This window comes from Bufo bufo, chromosome 5 (genome assembly GCF_905171765.1).
Source record: "Bufo bufo chromosome 5, aBufBuf1.1, whole genome shotgun sequence".
Classification (NCBI taxonomy): Eukaryota; Metazoa; Chordata; class Amphibia; order Anura; family Bufonidae; genus Bufo; species Bufo bufo.
Window position 1 is genome coordinate 554194090 of NC_053393.1, and position 22266 is coordinate 554216355.

At 35.8% G+C, this 22266-nt stretch overlaps 2 protein-coding genes across 2 annotated transcripts in view; one reads left to right on the forward strand and one right to left on the reverse strand.

Annotated features, from left to right (window-relative positions):
- The window catches only part of TMIE (transmembrane inner ear), a 113193-nt gene that overhangs the window by 59917 nt on the left and 31010 nt on the right, over positions 1 to 22266 (reverse strand). The gene's annotated exons all lie outside the window — the stretch shown is intronic.
- Positions 8887 to 22266, forward strand: part of ALS2CL (ALS2 C-terminal like) — a 125936-nt gene continuing 112556 nt past the window's right edge. The window contains exon 1 of the mRNA XM_040431511.1: positions 8887 to 8953. The gene's annotated coding sequence lies outside the window, so the exon portion shown is untranslated. The remainder of the gene's footprint in view (positions 8954 to 22266) is intronic.

Genomic DNA, 22266 nt, shown 5'->3' on the forward strand with positions numbered 1-22266 from the left:
TGAACCTTAAAAAGGGAGCAATAATTATGCTCCTTAGGAATAAAAACACTAAAATAGGATTGTGCGATGGAAGCCGCCTCTTTGGTAAAGATTCGAAAAGAAACTTCATTATTGCTCAAGTAATAACAGGTTCAGCTGAAGAGGACATGGTCTTTAGTCCCCGTCTTCATTTGGCTCCATCCTCTATTAATTTACCATTTACCTTAAGAAGGCGACAATTTCCAGTTACATTAGTCTTTGCCATGACAATTAATAAAGCTCAGGGGAAAACCTTAGAAAAAGTTGGCATTTACTTGCCAGAACCAGTATTCAGCCTCGGTCAGTTAGATGTTGCATTATCAAGAGTTAGAACGGCTTCAAATGTGGTTGTAGATGGTCCTGAACAAGGCAAAACTGTTACCAAATTCGGACAGAATATTTACAAGAAATGTTGTATATAAAGAAACTTCATATTGCAGATTGTTACAATGTTTTACACTAAGGAAATAATAATTATACTTACTGTATTGTGATATATACATTTAAATTTTATTTTTATTATTATTACTTTTGACTTCTTGCCAAAATATTTTTGAAAAAAGAAAACAACAAGAAACACAATGTGGACAAATTCCCTTGCTGTTAAATATAGACTGTTCCTACTAATGTTTATGCACTACTGACCCAGCGTCTGTTATTGTAACGGGCTTAATGTCTAGTGTGTAATATCATCAGAAGGAGGTACTGACATGTGTAATATCATCAGAAAGAGGCACTGACATGTAATATCATCAGAAGGAGGTACTGACATGTAATATCATCAGAAGGAGGTACTGACATGTGTAATATCATCTGAAGGAGGTACCGACGTGTAATAACATCAGAATGAGGTACTGACATGTGATAACATCAGAAGGAGGTACTGACATGTGTAATATCAGAAGGAGGTACTGACATGTGTAATATCATCAGAAGGAGGTACTGACATGTGTTAATAACATCAGAATGAGGTACTGACATGTAATAACATCAGAAGGAGGTACTGACATGTGTAATAACATCAGATGGAGGTACTGACATGTGTAATAACATCAGAATGAGGTACTGACATGTAATAACATCAGAATGAGGTACTGACATGTAATAACATCAGAAGGAGGTACTGACTTGTGTAATAACATCAGAAGGAGGTACTGACATGTGGTAATAACATCAGAAGGAGGTACTGACATGTGTAAAAACATCAGAAGGAGGTACTGACATGTGTAATAACAGCAGAAGGAGGTACTGACATGTGTAATAACATCAGAAAGAGGTACTGACATGTGAATAACAGCAGAAGGAGGTACTGACATGTAATAACATCAGAAGAGGTACTGACATGATGTAATATCATCAGAAGGAGGTACTGACATGTGTAATATCATCAGAGGAGGTACTGACATGTGTAATAACATCAGAATGAGGTACTGACATGGTGATAACACAGAAGGAGGTACTGACATGTAATAACATCAGAAATGAGGTACTGACATGTAATAAGCATCAGAAGGAGTACTGACATGTGTAATATCATCAGAAGGAGGTACTGACATGTAATAACATCAGAAAGAGGTACTGACATGTAATCTCATCAGAAGGAGGTACTGACATGTAATATACTATATTGTGTGGCACGGTGTAGAGGATACTGTATATTGTGGGGCACAGTGTAGGTATACTGTATATTGTGGGGCACAGTGTAGAGGTATACTGTATATTGTGGGCACAGTGTAGAGGTATACTGTATATTGTGTGGCACAGTGTAGAGGTATACTGTATATTGTGGCACAGTGTAGAGGTTTACTGTATATTGTGTGGCACAGTGTAGAGGTATACTGTATATTGTGGGGCACAGTGTAGCGGTATACTGTATATTGTGTGGCACAGTGCAGAGGTATACTGTATATTGTGGGCACAGTGTAGAGGTATACTGTATATTGTGGGCACAGTGTAGAGGTATACTGTATATTGTGGGGCACAGTGTAGAGGTATACTGTATATTGTGTGGCACAGTGTAGAGGTATACTGTATATTGTGGGGCACAGTGTAGAGGTATACTGTATATTGTGGGCACAGTGTAGAGGTATACTGTATATTGTGGGGCACAGTGTAGAGGTATACCGTATATTGTGTGGCACAGTGTAGACGGTATACTGTATATTGTGTGCACAGTGTAGAGGTTTACTGTATATTGTGTGGCACAGTGTAGAGGTATACTGTATATTGTGGGGCACAGTGTAGAGGTATACGTATATTGGTGTGGCACATTGTAGAGTATACTGTATATTGTGTGGCACAGTGTAGAGGTTACTGTACTTGTGGGCACAGTGTAGAGGTATACTGTATATTGTGTGTGGCACAGTGTAGAGGTATACTGTATATTGTGTGGCACAGTGTAGAGGTATACTGTATATTGTGTGGCACAGTGTAGAGGTTTACTGTATATTGTGTGGCACAGTGTAGAGGTATACTGTATATTGTGTGGCACAGTGTAGAGGTATACTGTATATTGTGGGGCACAGTGTAGAGGTATACTGTATATTGTGTGGCACAGTGTAGCGGTATACTGTATATTGTGGGGCACAGTGTAGAGGTATACTGTATATTGTGAGGCACAGTGTAGAGGTATACTGTATATTGTGTGGCACAGTGTGAGGTATACTGTATATTGTGTGGGCACGTGTATAGAGGTATACTGTACATTGTGGGCACAGTGTAGAGGTATACTGTATATTGTGGGCACAGTGTAGAGGTAGACGTATATTGTGTTGGCACAGTATAGAGGTATACTGTATTTTGTGGGGCACGGGTGTAAGTCGTATACTGTATATTGTGCGGCACAGTATAGAGGTATACTGTAATTGTGGGGCACAGTGTAGAGGTAGACTGTATTGTGTGGCACAGTATAGAGGTATACTGTACATTGTGGGGCACAGTGTAGAGGTATACTGTACATTGTGCGGTACAGTGTAGAGGTATACTGTATATTGTGTGGCACAGTGTAGAGGTAATACTGTATATTGTGCGGCACAGTGTAGAGGTATACTGTAATTGTGTGGCACAGTATAGAGGTATACTGTATATTGTGGGGCACAGTGTAGAGGTATACTGTATATTGTGGGGCACAGTGTAGCGGTATACTGTATATTGTGTGGCACGGTTAGCGGTTATACTGTATATTGTGGGGTACAGTGTAGAGGTATACTGTATATTTGTAGCACAGTGTAGCGGTATACTGTATATTGTGGGGCACAGTGTAGAGGTATACTGTACATTGTGTGGCACAGTGTAGAGGTATACTGTATATTGTGTGTCACAGTGTAGAGGTATACTGTATATTGTGTGTCACAGTGTAGAGGTATACTGTATATTGTGGGCACAGTGTAGAGGTATACTGTATATTGTGGGGCACGGTGTAGAGGTATACGGTATATTGTGGGGCACGGTGTAGAGGTATACTGTACAGGGAGTGCAGAATTATTAGGCAAGTTGTATTTTTGAGGATTAATTTTATTATTGAACAACAACCATGTTCTCAATGAACCCAAAAAACTCATTAATATCAAAGCTGAATATTTTTGGAAGTAGTTTTTAGTTTGTTTTTAGTTTTAGCTATTTTAGGGGGATATCTGTGTGTGCAGGTGACTATTACTGTGCATAATTATTAGGCAACTTAACAAAAAACAAATATATACCCATTTCAATTATTTATTTTTACCAGTGAAACCAATATAACATCTCAACATTCACAAATATACATTTCTGACATTCAAAAACAAAACAAAAACAAATCAGTGACCAATATAGCCACCTTTTTTGCAAGGACACTCAAAAGCCTGCCATCCATGGATTCTGTCAGTGTTTTGATCTGTTCACCATCAACATTGCGTGCAGCAGCAACCACAGCCTCCCAGACACTGTTCAGAGAGGTGTACTGTTTCCCTCCTTGTAAATCTCACATTTGATGATGGACCACAGGTTCTCAATGGGGTTCAGATCAGGTGAACAAGGAGGCCATGTCATGAGATTTTTTTCTTTTATACCCTTTCTTGCCAGCCACGCTGTGGAGTACTTGGACGCGTGTGATGGAGCATTGTCCTGCATGAAAATCATGTTTTTCTTGAAGGATGCAGACTTCTTCCTGTACCACTGCTTGAAGAAGGTGTCTTCCAGAAACTGGCAGTAGGACTGGGAGTTGAGCTTGACTCCATCCTCAACCAAAAAGGCCCCACAAGCTCATCTTTGATGATACCAGCCCAAACCAGTACTCCACCTCCACCTTGCTGGCGTCTGAGTCGGACTGGAGCTCTCTGCCTTTACCAATCCAGCCACTGTATATTGTGGGGTACAGTGTAGAGGTATACTGTATATTATGTAGCACAGTGTAGCGGTATACTGTATATTGTGTGGCACAGTGTAGAGGTATACTGTACATTGTGTGGCACAGTGTAGAGGTATACTGTATATTGTGGCACAGTGTAAAGTATCTTTATTTGTGGGCAAGTGGTAAACTGTATATTGTGTGGCACAGTGTAGAGGTATACTGTATATTGTGGGGCACAGTGTAGAGGTATACTATATTGTGGGCACAGTGTAGAGGTATACTGTATATTGTGTGGCACAGTGTAGAGGTATACTGTATATTGTGTGGCACAGTGTAGAGGTATACTGTATATTGTGTGGCACAGTGTAGAGGTATACTGTATATTGTGTGGCACAGTGTAGAGGTATACTGTATATTGTGGCACAGTGTAGAGGTATACTGTATATTGTGGGGCACAGTGTAGAGGTATACTGTATTGTGTGGCACAGTGTAGAGGTATACTGTATATTGTGTGGCACAGTGTAGAGGTATACTGTATATTGTGTGGCACAGTGTAGCGGTATACTGTATATTGTGTGGCACAGTGTAGAGGTATACTGTATATTGTGTGGCACAGTGTAGAGGTATACTGTATATTGTGTGGCACAGTGTAGAGGTATACTGTATATTGTGTGGCACAGTGTAGAGTATACTGTATATTGTGTGGCACAGTGTAAGGTATACTGTATATTGTGGGCACAGTGTAGAGGTATACTGTATATTGTGGGGCACAGTGTAGAGGTATACTGTATATTGTGTGGCACAGTGTAGAGGTATACTGTATATTGTGTGGCACAGTGTAGAGGTATACTGTATATTGTGTGGCACAGTGTAGCGGTATACTGTATATTGTGTGGCACAGTGTAGAGGTATACTGTATATTGTGTGGCACAGTGAGGTATATACTGTATATTGTGTGGCACAGTGTAGAGGTATACTGTATATTGTGTGGCACAGTGTAGAGGTATACTGTATATTGTGTGGCACAGTGTAGAGGTATACTGTATATTGTGTGGCACAGTGTAGAGGTATACTGTTATTGTGGGCACAGTGTAGAGGTATACTGTATATTGTGGCACAGTGTAGAGGTATACTGTATATTGTGTGGCACAGTGTAGCGGTGTACTGTATATTGTGGCACAGTGTAGCGGTATACTGTATATTGTGGGCACAGTGTAGAGGTATACTGTATATTGTGTGGCACAGTGTAGCGGTATATTGTGTGCACAGTGTAGCGGTGTACTGTATATTGTGGGCACAGTGTAGAGGTATACTGTATATTGTGTGGCACAGTGTAGCGGTATATTGTGTGCACAGTGTAGAGGTATACTGTATATTGTGGGGCACAGTGTAGAGGTATACTGTATTTGTGTGGCACAGGTAGCGGTATACTGTATATTGTGTGACACAGTGTAGCGGTATACTGTATATTGTGGGGCACAGTGTAGAGGTATACTGTATATTGTGTGGCACAGTGTAGAGGTATATTGTATATTGTGTGGCACAGTGTAGCGGTATACTGTATATTGTGGGGCACAGTGTAGCGGTATACTGTATATTTGTGGCACAGTGTAGAGGTATACTGTATATTGTGTGGCACAGTGTAGCGGTATACTGTATATTGTGGGGCACAGTGTAGCGGTATACTGTATATTTTGGGGCACAGTGTAGAAGTATACTGTATATTGGGGCACAGTGTAGCGGTATACTGTATATTGTGGGGCACAGTGTAGAGGAATACTGTATATTGTGGGCACAGTGTAGAAGTATACTGTATATTGTGTGGCACAGTGTAGCTGTTTACTGTATATTGTGGGGCACAGTGTAGAGGTATACTGTATATTGTGGGGCACAGTGTAGCGGTATACTGTATATAGTGGGGCACAGTGTAGAGGTATACTGTATATTGTGGGGCACAGTGTAGCGGTATACTGTATATTGTGGGCACAGTGGATGCTATATGTGTATAACATAAACATATTTCACATGAAAACTTACAGTTACTTGACCCTTGGGGATCTCGGACGCCACTTCCACACTTTGGCCGGGGGCTCGGTGGAGCTGTTGTTGTGTTTTATCCTAATGAGAAAGATTTCATAATAAGGATTTGGAGAAGGGGCTGAGGGATAGCAGAGCAGGGGGAGGCTGGTGCTGCTACTAGGGGGTCATACCATGGGGGAGTAATAAACCCCACTATAATGCCCCCCCAGTAGTAATAATTCTCCTTATAATGTGCAAAAAAATACCCCCTTGTAATGCCCCCAGTTGAGCTAATGTTCCAAATAGTGCCCCCATAATGTGCCAGTATAAAATGCCCCATATATAGTGCCCCCTGTAGATGACCCTATAGTACTCCTCTCCCCCTACCCATAGTACCCACCATAATGTGCCCCAGTATAAAATGCTACTATACAGAGTCCCCATATAAAATACCCTTTCTTTGTGGCCTCAGTAGATGCCCCCCATCATGTGCCAGTAATAAGAGCCCCCCCTAATGTGCCAGTAACAAGAGCCCTCCCTAATGTGCCAGTAACAAGAGCCCCCCCCCCCATAATGTGCCAGTAACAAAAGCCCCCCCCCCCCATAATGTGCCAGTAACAAGAGCCCCCCCCCCCCATAATGTGCCTGTAACAAGAGCCCCCCCTATCATGTGCCTGTAACAAGAGCCCCCCCTAATGTGGCCAGTACAAGAGCACCCCCTAATGTGCCAGAGCAGTCTAGCTTACCCATACCCCCTGCTCGGGAAGGAAGCAAGTGCTGAGACTTGCCAGGCCAAGCAAAGCCAAGCCAGCCAGAGCACCTTCAGCTCTGCTGGATATGGAGGCAATAGCTTAGAGCCTCAGGAGCCAGGAGGAGAGTTCCCTGGTCGATTCTAGAGACAGAACATACAGAAAGAAGTTGCAATCATAAAGAAGAAGCTAAGTTATACAGCCAGCCTGTCAGTACAGCAGGGCCAGAGAGCAACAGATGTAGCAGAGACGAGTTTGCCGGCCATAGTTTTAATGCTAAAGCCTGCTGGGACCAAGACAAAGTCTGTAAACCGTTTGGAGAACTTGAAACTTCATCCCAGGTCTGGACTCAAGTTACTTCTTTCATCCCTCACTTACTACCCCCTATTTGTCTGCTTCGGAGCCAGCGCCTGGGGTTCCAGCTGTATCCAGGGAGGAGCACCGTGACACGTGCACTCAACATAAAGGGACATTTAGGCCGCCCTATATCACTCAGCCAATCCTACACTTGGGTTACTCCGGTCATCTTCAGGGCCCCAGGGGGCGGCCCGTTGCATATACAGGTTGTCACCCAGCTTTCCCAGTCTCCTGCATGACAGGAGTAAAGCTTGGTGACAACCTCAGAGGAAGCTGCTCCAATATCCATACAGGTTGTCACCCAGCTTTCCCAGACTTCTGCATCACAGGAGTAAAGCAAATCACGGATCCGCAAAACACGGATGGCGTCCGTGCGCGTTCCGCAATTTGCGGAACGGCACACACAGCCTTTAATATAACTGCCTATTCTTGTCTGAAAAGCGCAGACAAGAATAGGACATGTTATATTTTATTTGCAGGGCCGCGGAACGGAGCAACGGACACGGACAGCACACGGAGTGCTGTCCGCATCTTTTGCGGCCCCATTAAAGTGAATAGGTCCGCATCCGAGCCGTGAAAAAACTGCGGCTCGGATGTGGACCAAAACAACGGCCGTGTGCATGAGGCCTTACAAAGATGAGGAAAGCTGGGTGACAACCCCAGAGGAAGCCCATGCAATCCTCATACAGGTTGTCACCCAGCTTTCCAGAAACAGATATAAGTGAGAAGCAGCTGGCCAGAATCTCTGGCACCTCAGGGTACGAGCCCCGAGGGTCGCTGTTTTTGGACTCCATGTCTGATCTTCATCTATGAAGCAAATGAAGGGTAAAGTCAGGGGTTTAATGTCAAAGGGAACCTGTCATCAACGTTATGCCGACCTCACTGTGGGCAGCACAAAATAGTGACAGAAATGCTGATCTCAGCTGTGTGTCCCTCATGAGCTAAAAGTGAGTGGTTTCTGAGAACCAGCGTCATAACCATTGCAGCCCAGGCCTTGAAAAGAGTCCAGTCTACCCGAGAAGAGTCCTGGTTATTATGATCTCCTGCTCTCCCGTCCATCTGCTGATGGTTGGCAGTTCTCTCCTGGAGAGAAAGGGAGAAAACTAGGAACAAGCCGGTCAGTCATCAGCAGGAGAGCAGGAATAACCAGGACTCTTCTCAGGAGGCCGGGACTCTTCTCCAGGTCCAGTCTGCAATGATTGTGATGTTGGTTCTCGGCAACCACTTACTTTTAACTTATAAATGACAGACGCTGAAATCAGCTCACCTGTCTTTACCTTATGCTGCCGTTAGTATGGGTAGCGTAACGTTGATGACAGGTTCCCTTTAAACCTTTGGTGTCCCTGGCTCCCCGCCCGCTCCGGCAGGAATGTGAGTGGTGCACCCTGGGAGCGGCCACAACTTCCTTGTTTATGGGCTCCGTTAATAAGTTGTTGCAACTTGTAGCAGTTCAGTATGAAGGACACCTGACGGAGGAGGAGAGGTGAGTGCGGGGTGCGGTATGTACTGGCGGAAGGTGCTGGGACTGGGATTGTTGTAGGAATCCTTCATTATTATTCCTAATATCAAATTAATATCAATTATTATTTCTGATATTACAATGTACATATATAGATGTGATATCTGCAGAGCATTGTGTCTATGATCTATCTGTAAAGACCACACACCCAGAGCTGCAGAGACAAAGGACACACACCCAGAGCTGCAGAGATGGAGGGCACAGAACCAGGGCTGCAGAGACGGAGGGCACACACCTAGGGCTACAGAGACCGCGGGCACACACCCAGAGCTGCAGAGACGGAGGGCACACACCCAGAGCTGCAGAGACGGAGGGCACACACCCAGAGCTGCAGAGACGGAGGGCACACACCCAGAGCTGCAGAGACGGAGGTCACACACCCAGAGCTGCAGAGACAGAGGGCACACACCCAGAGCTGCAGAGACAGAGGGCACACACCCAGAGCTGCAGAGACGGAGGGCACACACCAGAGCTGCAGATACTAAGGGCACACACCTAGGGCTACAGAGGACCGCAGCACACACCCAGAGCTGCAGAGACGAAGGGCACACACGCACAGCTGTAGAGAAGAAAGGCACACATCCAAAGCTGCAGAGACAGAGGGCACACACCCAGAGCTGCAGAGACGGAGGGCACACACCCAGAGCTGTATGACACTACTTACTTTATACCTTTTTGATTACCTATTTTATTCCTTTTATTTCCTAGATATTTATTTATTTTTGCATCAGTTTTGTTTCTTTTGTTTAGTTATTTATTTTCCTTTATTTGTGTAATTTATTGTTTTCCTCCTGTAGCCAAAATCTCTTTGGAATTCTGTAGGGACAAAGGTGACAACCATTTTATTGCTTCTGTGCAGTTCGCCCCACAAATGGAAAGGTTGTGTGTGGGGAGAAGGGCCAGGAAGGGCCAGGAAGCCGTTCTTGCTGCACCAGGTTCTAATGTAAAATCCTCGCACATATGAAGAATGTCAGCTTAGAATATATATATATACTTGTAACCATAACCATTCATTGGGATATACGGCATAGAACACCACAAGTCTGCGATCTCATAAACTGTGTATAGCAAAGGTTTTTCATAAATGTAAAAGCAGATTAAATATATTTAGATTCTATAAATGTCCCATGTTTAGATCATTAAAAGTGCACCCTATAGATAAAAAGATACTCATGAGAATAACTAGAGCCTCAGAAAAGTTTTTAAGAAATCAAGAACCAAGACTGCAAATAAGACAAGTGCGAGCAGCAGAAAATGTCTGTGACGGACCCGGCAGGTAATCGGAAGTCTCACTTCTCTTATCCTATAACAAAGTGGAAATGAAAATAAACATAAATAATCTGCCACCTAACAGAAAGCAACAAAAATGGCATTATAAAGAAAGTGCGAATTACTGACCTGACGAAGAGAAAGAGCCGCAAACAGAAAGTCACTGATATTATAGCAACAATTTTCTTGCCCTGAAGCAGCAAATAACTTCACTGTACTAACAACAGACAAAAGAGCAATGAGGAAATCAGAAATATCACCTATAAATATATATCACTACCAGACAGAAATATAATAAAGATAAAGTGATCAAATACTATAAATGTCTCATAACTGCTCCAATGTACAAGAATATAACTACTATACTACTGCTCCTATGTACAAGAATATAACTACTATAATACTGCTCCTATATACAAGAATATAACTACTATAATACTGCCTCCTATGTACAGGAATATAACTACTATAATACTGCCTCCTATGTACAAGAATATAACTACTATAATACTGCTCCTATGTACAAGAATATAACTACTATAATACTGCTCCAATGTACAAGAATATAACTACTATAATACTGCTCCTATGTACAAGAATATAACTACTATATTACTGCTCCTATGTAGAAGAATATAACTACTATAATACTGCTCCTATGTACAGGAATATAACTACTATAATACTGCTCCTATGTACAAGAATATAACTACTATAATACTGCTCCTATGTACAGGAATATAACTACTATAATACTGCTCCTATGTACAAGAATATAACTACTATAATACTGCTCCTATGTACAAGAATATAACTACTATAATACTGCTCCTATGTACAAGAATATAACTACTATAATACTGCCTCCTACAGTATGTACAAGAATATAACTACTATAATACTGCTCCTATGTACAAGAATATAACTACTATAATACTGCTCCTATGTACAAGAATATAACTACTATAATACTTCCTCCTATGTACAAGAATATAACTACTATAATACTGCCTCCTATATACAGGAATATAACTACTATAATACTGCTCCTATGTACAAGAATATAACTACTATAATACTGCTCCTATGTACAAGAATATAACTACTATAATACTGCTCCTATGTACAAGAATATAACTACTATAATACTGCTCCTATGTACAAGAATATAACTACTATAATACTGCTCCTATGTACAAGAATATAACTACTATAATACTGCCTCCTATGTACAAGAATATAACTACTATAATACTGCTCCTATGTACAAGAATATAACTACTATAATACTGCCTCCTATGTACAAGAATATAACTACTATAATACTGCCTCCTATGTACAAGAATATAACTACTATAATACTGCTCTTTTATACAAGAATATAACTACTATAATACTTCTCCTATGTACAATAATATAACTACTATAATACTGCCTCCTATGTACAAGAATATAACTACTATAATACTGCCTCCTATGTACAAGAATATAACTACTATAATACTTCTCCTATGTACAATAATATAACTACTATAATACTGCCTCCTATGTACAAGAATATAACTACTATAATACTGCTCCTATGGACAAGAATATAACTACTATAATATTGCCTCCTATGTACAAGAATATAACTACTATAATACTGCTCCTATGTACAAGAATATAACTACTATAATACTGCTCCTATGTACAAGAATATAACTACTATAATACTGCTCCTATGTACAAGAATATAACTACTATAATACTGCTCCTATGTACAAGAATATACCTACTATAATACTGCTCCTATGTACAAGAAAATAACTACTATAATACTGCTCCTATGTACAAGAATATAACTACTATAATACTGCTTCTATGTACAAGTATATAACTACTATAATACTGCCTCCTATGTACAAGAATATAACTACTATAATACTGCTCCTATGTACAAGAATATAACTACTATAATACTGCTCCTATGTACAAGAATATAACTACTATAATACTGCTCCTATGTACAAGAATATAACTACTATAATACTGCTCCTATGTACAAGAATATAACTACTATAATACTGCCTCCTACAGTATGTACAAGAATATAACTACTATAATACTGCTCCTATGTACAAGAATATAACTACTATAATACTGCTCCTATGTACAAGAATATAACTACTATAATACTTCCTCCTATGTACAAGAATATAACTACTATAATACTGCCTCCTATATACAGGAATATAACTACTATAATACTGCTCCTATGTACAAGAATATAACTACTATAATACTGCTCCTATGTACAAGAATATAACTACTATAATACTGCTCCTATGTACAAGAATATAACTACTATAATACTGCTCCTATGTACAAGAATATAACTACTATAATACTGCTCCTATGTACAAGAATATAACTACTATAATACTGCCTCCTATGTACAAGAATATAACTACTATAATACTGCTCCTATGTACAAGAATATAACTACTATAATACTGCCTCCTATGTACAAGAATATAACTACTATAATACTGCCTCCTATGTACAAGAATATAACTACTATAATACTGCTCTTTTATACAAGAATATAACTACTATAATACTTCTCCTATGTACAATAATATAACTACTATAATACTGCCTCCTATGTACAAGAATATAACTACTATAATACTGCCTCCTATGTACAAGAATATAACTACTATAATACTTCTCCTATGTACAATAATATAACTACTATAATACTGCCTCCTATGTACAAGAATATAACTACTATAATACTGCCTTAGATGTACAAGAATATAACTACTATAATACTGCTCCTATATACAAGAATATAACTACTATAATGCTGCCTCCTATGTACAATAATATAACTACTATAATACTGCCTCCTATGTACAAGAATATAACTACTATAATACTGCTCCTATATACAAGAATATAACTACTATAATGCTGCCTCCTATGGACAAGAATATAACTACTATAATATTGCCTCCTATGTACAAGAATATAACTACTATAATACTGCTCCTATGTACAAGAATATAACTACTATAATACTGCTCCTATGTACAAGAATATAACTACTATAATACTGCTCCTATGTACAAGAATATAACTACTATAATACTGCTCCTATGTACAAGAATATACCTACTATAATACTTCCTCCTATGTACAGGAATATAACTACTATAATAATGCTCCTATGTACAAGAATATAACTACTATAATACTGCTCCTAAGTACAAGAATATGACTACTATAATATTGCCTCCTATGTACAAGAATATAACTACTATAATACTGCTCCTATGTACAAGAATATAACTACTATAATACTGCTCCTATGTACAAGAATATGACTACTATAATATTGCCTCCTATGTACAAGAATATAACTACTATAATACTGCTCCTATGTACAAGAATATAACTACTATAATACTGCTCCTATGTACAAGAATATAACTACTATAATACTTCCTCCTATGTACAGGAATATAACTACTATAATACTGCTCCTATGTACAAGAATATAACTACTATAATACTGCTCCTATGTACAAGAATATAACTACTATAATACTGCTCCTATGTACAAGAATATAACTACTATAATACTGCTCCTATGTAGAAGAATATAACTACTATAATACTGCTCCTATGTACAAAAATATAACTACTATAATACTGCCTCCTATGTACAAGAATATAACCACTATAATACTGCCTCCTATGTACAAGAATATAACTACTATAATACTGCTCCTATGTACAAGAATATAACTACTATAATACTGCCTCCTATGTACAAGAATATAACTACTATAATACTGCTTTTATGTACAAGAATATAACTACTATAATACTGCCTCCTATGTACAAGAATATAACTACTATAATACTGCTCCTATATACAAGAATATAACTACTATAATACTTCTCCTATGTACAATAATATAACTACTATAATACTGCCTCCTATGTACAAGAATATAACTACTATAATACTGCTCCTATATACAAGAATATAACTACTATAATGCTGCCTCCTATGGACAAGAATATAACTACTATAATATTGCCTCCTATGTACAAGAATATAACTACTATAATACTGCTCCTATGTACAAGAATATAACTACTATAATACTGCTCCTATGTACAAGAATATAACTACTATAATACTGCTCCTATGTACAAGAATATAACTACTATAATACTGCTCCTATGTACAAGAATATACCTACTATAATACTGCTCCTATGTACAAGAATATAACTACTATAATACTGCTCCTATGTACAAGAATATAACTACTATAATACTTCTCCTATGTACAATAATATAACTACTATAATACTGCCTCCTATGTACAAGAATATAACTACTATAATACTGCCTCCTATGTACAAGAATATAACTACTATAATACTGCTCCTATATACAAGAATATAACTACTATAATACTTCTCCTATGTACAATAATATAACTACTATAATACTGCTCCTATGTACAAGAATATAACTACTATAATACTGCTCCTATGTACAAGAATATAACTACTATAATACTGCTCCTATGTACAAGAATATAACTACTATAATACTGCTCCTATGTACAAGAATATAACTACTATAATACTGCTCCTATGTACAAGAATATAACTACTATAATACTGCCTCCTATGTACAAGAATATAACCACTATAATACTGCCTCCTATGTACAAGAATATAACTACTATAATACTGCTCCTATGTACAAGAATATAACTACTATAATACTGCCTCCTATGTACAAGAATATAACTACTATAATACTGCTTTTATGTACAAGAATATAACTACTATAATACTGCCTCCTATGTACAAGAATATAACTACTATAATACTGCTCCTATATACAAGAATATAACTACTATAATACTTCTCCTATGTACAATAATATAACTACTATAATACTGCCTCCTATGTACAAGAATATAACTACTATAATACTGCTCCTATATACAAGAATATAACTACTATAATGCTGCCTCCTATGGACAAGAATATAACTACTATAATATTGCCTCCTATGTACAAGAATATAACTACTATAATACTGCTCCTATGTACAAGAATATAACTACTATAATACTGCTCCTATGTACAAGAATATAACTACTATAATACTGCTCCTATGTACAAGAATATAACTACTATAATACTGCTCCTATGTACAAGAATATACCTACTATAATACTGCTCCTATGTACAAGAATATAACTACTATAATACTGCTCCTATGTACAAGAATATAACTACTATAATACTGCCTCCTATGTACAAGAATATAACTACTATAATACTGCTCCTATATACAAGAATATAACTACTATAATACTGCTTTTATGTACAAGAATATAACTACTATAATACTGCCTCCTATGTACAAGAATATAACTACTATAATACTGCTCCTATATACAAGAATATAACTACTATAATACTTCTCCTATGTACAATAATATAACTACTATAATACTGCCTCCTATGTACAAGAATATAACTACTATAATACTGCTCCTATATACAAGAATATAACTACTATAATGCTGCCTCCTATGGACAAGAATATAACTACTATAATATTGCCTCCTATGTACAAGAATATAATTACTATAATACTGCTCCTATGTACAAGAATATAACTACTATAATACTGCCTCCTATGTACAAGAATATAACTACTATAATACTGCTCCTATGTACAAGAATATAACTACTATAATACTGCTTCTATGTACAAGTATATAACTACTATAATACTGCATCCTATGTACAAGAATATAACTACTATAATACTGCCCCTATGTACAAGAATATAACTACTATAATACTGCCTCCCATCTACAAGAATATAACTACTATAATACTGCTCCTATGTACAAGAATATAACTACTATAATACTGCTCCTATGTACAGGAATATAACTACTATAATACTGCCTCCTATGTACAAGAATATAACTACTATAATACTGCCTCCTATGTACAAGAATATAACTACTATAATACTGCTCCTATATACAAGAATATAACTACTATAATACTTCTCCTATGTACAATAATATAACTACTATAATACTGCCTCCTATGTACAAGAATATAACTACTATAATACTGCTCCTATGTACAAGAATATAACTACTATAATACTGCTCCTATGTACAAGAATATAACTACTATAATACTGCTCCTATGTACAAGAATATAACTACTATAATACTGCTCCTATGTACAAGAATATAACTACTATAATACTGCCTCCTATGTACAAGAATATAACCACTATAATACTGCCTCCTATGTACAAGAATATAACTACTATAATACTGCTCCTATGTACAAGAATATAACTACTATAATACTGCCTCCTATGTACAAGAATATAACTACTATAATACTGCTTTTATGTACAAGAATATAACTACTATAATACTGCCTCCTATGTACAAGAATATAACTACTATAATACTGCTCCTATATACAAGAATATAACTACTATAATACTTCTCCTATGTACAATAATATAACTACTATAATACTGCCTCCTATGTACAAGAATATAACTACTATAATACTGCTCCTATATACAAGAATATAACTACTATAATGCTGCCTCCTATGGACAAGAATATAACTACTATAATATTGCCTCCTATGTACAAGAATATAACTACTATAATACTGCTCCTATGTACAAGAATATAACTACTATAATACTGCTCCTATGTACAAGAATATAACTACTATAATACTGCTCCTATGTACAAGAATATAACTACTATAATACTGCTCCTATGTACAAGAATATACCTACTATAATACTGCTCCTATGTACAAGAATATAACTACTATAATACTGCTCCTATGTACAAGAATATAACTACTATAATACTGCTTCTATGTACAAGTATATAACTACTATAATACTGCATCCTATGTACAAGAATATAACTACTATAATACTGCCCCTATGTACAAGAATATAACTACTATAATACTGCCTCCCATCTACAAGAATATAACTACTATAATACTGCTCCTATGTACAAGAATATAACTACTATAATACTGCTCCTATGTACAGGAATATAACTACTATAATACTGCTCCTATGTACAAGAATATAACTACTATAATACTGCTCCTATGTACAATAATATAACTACTATAATACTGCCTCCTATGTACAAGAATATAACTACTATAATACTGCCTCCTATGTACAAGAATATAACTACTATAATACTGCTCCTATATACAAGAATATAACTACTATAATACTTCTCCTATGTACAATAATATAACTACTATAATACTGCCTCCTATGTACAAGAATATAACTACTATAATACTGCTCCTATGTACAAGAATATAACTACTATAATACTGCTCCTATGTACAAGAATATAACTACTATAATACTGCTCCTATGTACAAGAATATAACTACTATAATACTGCTCCTATGTACAAGAATATAACTACTATAATACTGCCTCCTATGTACAAGAATATAACCACTATAATACTGCCTCCTATGTACAAGAATATAACTACTATAATACTGCTCCTATGTACAAGAATATAACTACTATAATACTGCTCCTATGTACAAGAATATAACTACTATAATACTGCCTCCTATGTACAAGAATATAACTACTATAATACTGCTTTTATGTACAAGAATATAACTACTATAATACTGCCTCCTATGTACAAGAATATAACTACTATAATACTGCTCCTATATACAAGAATATAACTACTATAATACTTCTCCTATGTACAATAATATAACTACTATAATACTGCCTCCTATGTACAAGAATATAACTACTATAATACTGCTCCTATATACAAGAATATAACTACTATAATGCTGCCTCCTATGGACAAGAATATAACTACTATAATATTGCCTCCTATGTACAAGAATATAACTACTATAATACTGCTCCTATGTACAAGAATATAACTACTATAATACTGCTCCTATGTACAAGAATATAACTACTATAATACTGCTCCTATGTACAAGAATATAACTACTATAATACTGCTCCTATTTACAAGAATATACCTACTATAATACTGCTCCTATGTACAAGAATATAACTACTATAATACTGCTCCTATGTACAAGAATATAACTACTATAATACTGCCTCCTATGTACAAGAATATAACTACTATAATACTGCTCCTATATACAAGAATATAACTACTATAATACTGCTTTTATGTACAAGAATATAACTACTATAATACTGCCTCCTATGTACAAGAATATAACTACTATAATACTGCTCCTATATACAAGAATATAACTACTATAATACTTCTCCTATGTACAATAATATAACTACTATAATACTGCCTCCTATGTACAAGAATATAACTACTATAATACTGCTCCTATATACAAGAATATAACTACTATAATGCTGCCTCCTATGGACAAGAATATAACTACTATAATATTGCCTCCTATGTACAAGAATATAATTACTATAATACTGCTACTATGTACAAGAATATAACTACTATAATACTGCCTCCTATGTACAAGAATATAACTACTATAATACTGCTCCTATGTACAAGAATATAACTACTATAATACTGCTTCTATGTACAAGTATATAACTACTATAATACTGCATCCTATGTACAAGAATATAACTACTATAATACTGCCCCTATGTACAAGAATATAACTACTATAATACTGCCTCCCATCTACAAGAATATAACTACTATAATACTGCTCCTATGTACAAGAATATAACTACTATAATACTGCTCCTATGTACAGGAATATAACTACTATAATACTGCCTCCTATGTACAAGAATATAACTACTATAATACTGCCTCCTATGTACAAGAATATAACTACTATAATACTGCTCCTATATACAAGAATATAACTACTATAATACTTCTCCTATGTACAATAATATAACTACTATAATACTGCCTCCTATGTACAAGAATATAACTACTATAATACTGCTCCTATGTACAAGAATATAACTACTATAATACTGCTCCTATGTACAAGAATATAACTACTATAATACTGCTCCTATGTACAAGAATATAACTACTATAATACTGCTCCTATGTACAAGAATATAACTACTATAATACTGCCTCCTATGTACAAGAATATAACCACTATAATACTGCCTCCTATGTACAAGAATATAACTACTATAATACTGCTCCTATGTACAAGAATATAACTACTATAATACTGCCTCCTATGTACAAGAATATAACTACTATAATACTGCTTTTATGTACAAGAATATAACTACTATAATACTGCCTCCTATGTACAAGAATATAACTACTATAATACTGCTCCTATATACAAGAATATAACTACTATAATACTTCTCCTATGTACAATAATATAACTACTATAATACTGCCTCCTATGTACAAGAATATAACTACTATAATACTGCTCCTATATACAAGAATATAACTACTATAATGCTGCCTCCTATGGACAAGAATATAACTACTATAATATTGCCTCCTATGTACAAGAATATAACTACTATAATACTGCTCCTATGTACAAGAATATAACTACTATAATACTGCTCCTATGTACAAGAATATAACTACTATAATACTGCTCCTATGTACAAGAATATAACTACTATAATACTGCTCCTATGTACAAGAATATACCTACTATAATACTGCTCCTATGTACAAGAATATAACTACTATAATACTGCTCCTATGTACAAGAATATAACTACTATAATACTGCTTCTATGTACAAGTATATAACTACTATAATACTGCATCCTATGTACAAGAATATAACTACTATAATACTGCCCCTATGTACAAGAATATAACTACTATAATACTGCCTCCCATCTACAAGAATATAACTACTATAATACTGCTCCTATGTACAAGAATATAACTACTATAATACTGCTCCTATGTACAGGAATATAACTACTATAATACTGCTCCTATGTACAAGAATATAACTACTATAATACTGCTCCTATGTACAAGAATATAACTACTATAATACTGCTCCTATGTACAAGAATATAACTACTATAATACTGCTCCTATATACAAGAATATAACTACTACAATACTGCTCCTATGTACAAGAATATAACTACTATAATACTGCCTCCTATGTACAAGAATATAACTACTATAATACTGCCTCCTATGTACAAGAATATAACTACTATAATACTGCCTCCTATGTACAAGAATATAACTACTATAATACTGCTCCTATGTACAGAAACATAACTACTATAATACTGCCTCCTATGTACAAGAATATAACTACTATAATACTGCTCCTATGTACAGAAACATAACTACTATAATACTGCTCCTATGTACAAGAATATATCTACTATAATACTGCTCCTATGTACAAGAATATAACTACTATAATACTGCCTCCTATGTACAAGAATATAACTGCTATAATACTGCCTCCTATGTACAAGAATATAACTACTATAATACTGCTCCTATGTACAGGAATATAACTACTATAATACTGCTCCTATGTACAAGAATATAACTACTATAATACTGCCTCCTGTGTACAAGAATATGACTACTAAAATACTGCTCCTATGTACAAGAATATAACTACTATAATACTGCCTCCTATGTACAAGAATATAACTACTATAATACTGCCTCCTATGTACAAGAATATAACTACTATAATACTGCTCCTATGTACAAGAATATAACTACTATAATACTGCCTCCTATGTACAAGAATATAACTACTATAATACTGCCTCCAATGTACAAGAATTTAACTACTATAATACTGCTCCTATGTACAAGAATATAACTACTATAATACTGCTCCTATGTACAAGAATATAACTACTATAATACTGCTCCTATGTACAAGAATATAACTACTATAATACTGCTCCTATGTACAAGAATATAACTACTATAATACTGCTCCTATGTACAAGAATATAACTACTATAATACTACTCCTATGTACAAGAACATAACTACTATAATACTGCTCCTATGTACAAGAACATAACTACTATAATACTGCTCCTATGTACAAGAATATAACTACTATAATACTGCTCCTATGTACAAGAACATAACTACTATAATACTGCTCCTATGTACAAGAATATAACTACTATAATACTGCTCCTATGTACAAGAATATAACTACTACAATACTGCTCCTATGTACAAGAATATAACTACTATAATACTGCCTCCTATGTACAAGAATATAACTACTATAATACTGCTCCTATGTACAAGAATATAACTACTATAATACTGCTCCTATGTACAAGAATATAACTACTATAATACTGCTCCTATGTACAAGAATATAACTACTATAATACTGCCTCCTATGTACAAGAATATAACCACTATAATACTGCCTCCTATGTACAAGAATATAACTACTATAATACTGCTCCTATGTACAAGAATATAACTACTATAATACTGCTCCTATGTACAAGAATATAACTACTATAATACTGCCTCCTATGTACAAGAATATAACTACTATAATACTGCTTTTATGTACAAGAATATAACTACTATAATACTGCCTCCTATGTACAAGAATATAACTACTATAATACTGCTCCTATATACAAGAATATAACTACTATAATACTTCTCCTATGTACAATAATATAACTACTATAATACTGCCTCCTATGTACAAGAATATAACTACTATAATACTGCTCCTATGTACAAGAATATAACTACTATAATGCTGCCTCCTATGGACAAGAATATAACTACTATAATATTGCCTCCTATGTACAAGAATATAACTACTATAATACTGCTCCTATGTACAAGAATATAACTACTATAATACTGCTCCTATGTACAAGAATATAACTACTATAAT